Raw genomic sequence first — 3532 nt, forward strand, 5'->3', positions numbered from 1 at the left:
ACATCCATGAATTCTCTGACAATAGGAACATTTTCCATGTTGACACCTTCTACAGATATATCTCTCACCAATGCCAAATACCCTTGACATCCATGCCTCAACATTTTTCTAGCACTAATTGCTGACGTCAAATTATATGGAGCCACGCTCCTGTCACCACCAAAGCTAAATTCTTCCACATCAGGTATGTGGAAATACACCTTTTTGTTCCTGCAGTCTAAAGTGGCATAATGAGTTGCCAACCAATCTATTCCCAAAATTACATCGAAATCCATTACTGGTAGAGCAACCAAGTCCGCTGGGAGGATTCTTCCATCCACTACTACTGGGCTACCCGAAAAAACCATATCTACATCTATGTTGTCACTAAGCGGGATAGCTACAAACAAAGGACATTCTAAAGTTGTAGGGTTTCTACCCAATCTCATGGCAAACACTGGGGAGACAAATGAGTGCATAGCACCCGGATCTATCAAAACACAAGCCTCATAGGAAAAGACTAGAAGAATACCTGCCACAACTGCATTGGAAGCCTGAGCATCCTAGTGGGTCTGGGTGAAAACCCAAGCTTGACCTCTACCCTAGGTTACAGAACCTTGATACTAACTTCGACCTCTTGATCTGCCTCCAAATCCACGTCCCCCTTGTCCTCGGCCTTGTTGGCCACTGAACTGACTGCCTGCCATGCTGAAAGCACCAGGATACAACTGACGAGGAACATTAGCAACAGAACCCTGTGACCCCATCTGTGGCTCGTTGAACACGAGGCATTCCCTAGCAAAGTGACCTGGTTGGCTACACCTAAAGCATACTCCTGAACCCATCATACAAGGTCTTGAATGTCCTCTTCCACACTGTGCACAAAGTGCAAAGGAGGATCCTGAACCAGATCAGGCTGCTGTACCCGCTGTGACCCTTTCTGGATCCGTACCACAGTGCGAACCCTCGAGATTTGTGTCCAAAACCACTCTTCTTATTCCTACTTCTTCCTCTGTAATGACCTTGGCCTCCGCTATCCGTAGTACCCATGTGGGGAACACGTGAAGAACCCTCTGCTCTATTTTTCTTTGCCCTTCCACTGTCATTTCTAGTATAGTTAATCTCAATCTGTCAGGCTCGATCAACTACCACATCAAAAGACTGATCAGACATTATGGCCAGGTTTGCATACCTCCTGTCCAGCCCCTTTAGAAAACTTTTTACCTTCACACTTTCTGTAGCCACTGCTGTAGGGGCATATGTGCTCAGTTCCAGAAATTCTATAGCATATTCATCTACAAACCTGCCATTCTGCCTTAAGGCCTCAAAGGCCCACTGCTTTTGATCTCTGAAACTCTCTGGCACAAATCGGTTGATAAACAGTTCCACAAACTGGGTCCATGACAAACCTTCCATCAGAGGTAAAATGTAGTCATTCATCCATTGTCTAGGCATAGGCCCCATGACATGCTGCACACACTCTATAAGTCTCCTGTCAGTCAACTGCAACTCCATCCCTGCCTGTTTGCAGGAATCCAAAAATTGATAGACATCGTCTGACACATCATAAGTACCAGTCATCAACTTCTTAAAATTAATTATTTGTTTGTAAGGTTCTCCTCTTGGTGCGGTAGATTGCTGCTGTTGGGGAGGGTGGACCATATACTGTGCCATCATATCAATGGTTCTCTACAAACCAGCTAGAGTAGCTGCCATTAGGTCCATGGGACCCTATGCCATAAAAGACTGATCCTGAACTGGTGGCAGCTGCTCTTCTACTTGAGCAGCTCTAGGCCTCCTACCCCACCTCCTCGGGGCAGGCGCCTCATCCTGTGCCGACACCTCGTCAGGCACATCTGATTCTGGTGCAGTGGCAGCTCTCCTGCTTTTACACATTTTCTTAAAATTTAGCAGTATTAGCCCACAAAATTTCAAAACTGCATATTACACAGCTCTATAGACTCATAGTTACACACAATATATGAAGCAGAAACTAGAAGCAAAGATAACAATGCAAGATGAATGTGGACCCTATTTTCCGCATATGACTCCTATTAGACTCTTTCCAACACTTTAGACAAATTTTTCCTATGAATCTGGAGCCTAAGCTCTGATACCACATTTGTCACGACCCAACCTATGGGCCGGACCGGCACTAGGACCTGGGCCGGCCTAAAGCCCCTGAGGCCCGTAGTAAGCCTAACTATTTCTCAACCTAACTCTAAGGCCCATTTGGGCCTAATTTCAAGAATTCAACCGGACAGAGTACGATTATAAAATGGACCTTTTAACGGGGAGTTTTTGACTAGTCCTATCTGTAAACACAATATATAATCAATTGGGGAGCTCAGCTCACTCTCCACATACCCATAATAACATAAAGTTAAATGGGAGCTCAGCTCCCTCATCCAGTCCAACATACATGCATATAATAAGTTTACAGGTCCAACATTGTAAATTATATTGCAGACCCAAATCAAATAAATATTTCTAATACATGCGAAAATTCTAGGAGTTAACAGAATTACGCAAACAGTAATAAACGACCTGCGAAGAAGAAAAGCAGGTTAACCACAACAATAATCCTCCTTTAGCCTGGAAAAATAATGAACAGGAGTGAGCGTTTGACTCAAAGAGTAAAATATCAATTTTAACCATAATCTCTATAGCTATCTAAAGCTAATGCACCCTGTAGAGTGAAATGCAACAATATCAATATTTTCACATCATAACAGCAAAAAGGTAATTTGGAGCACTCACACACCCGGTAATGTCAAACCATAAATATATGGAAGCTAATCCCCTATACAACTCTCTTAATCCAACCTCTGCCAGCGAAGAACTCAAGCCGAACTTTCGCTTAATAAACCAATACGGGGTCTCAGTGAAGAACTCAAGCCGTGTTTACCCCAAAGGACCGGGTCTCAGCGAAGATCTCAAGCGCTGTCTACCCGTCCTATCCATATCCAACACTATACCATACGCACGCCAACGCACACACACTGCTCCAAATCACCACAAACAACATCCATGACACTTCAACATTTATAAATGGAATGTAAAATGTGCCTAGTGTTTAACTACATAGATACATACATATAAGTGATGCATGGACATGCTTGAACATATAATAATATCGAAATTATAATTAAAATTAATATTTTACTCACAGACTTAACCGCAGTCACTGTGGCGGCTGGGCGGAGGAGAAAGGCTGTCCTGGCTCACCTGAAAATTTTATTACAATCATTTAATAAATTTGACTCAATACAAACTAAGAAAAAGACCAAAGATATCCTAAGTCGTGCCGAAAATCCAGCAGAGTCTCCCCTATACCTAATACCTAACCAACCTGCAAATAGGTTTAAAACGCACTTCTATATCTACAAATTATACATCCACAACTCAATCACATCACACAGCCCCTCCTGGGCCCATCCAAACAGTCATAAATCACAATATGTAAAATTACAGTTTAGTCCTTATAATTGACCCTTTTGCAAAAACTATTCAAATGAACTTTAAAAATTCTAAAACTTTGCCCCGCAATCCT

This window comes from Hevea brasiliensis, chromosome 16 (assembly GCF_030052815.1).
Source record: "Hevea brasiliensis isolate MT/VB/25A 57/8 chromosome 16, ASM3005281v1, whole genome shotgun sequence".
NCBI classification, from domain to species: domain Eukaryota; kingdom Viridiplantae; phylum Streptophyta; class Magnoliopsida; order Malpighiales; family Euphorbiaceae; genus Hevea; species Hevea brasiliensis.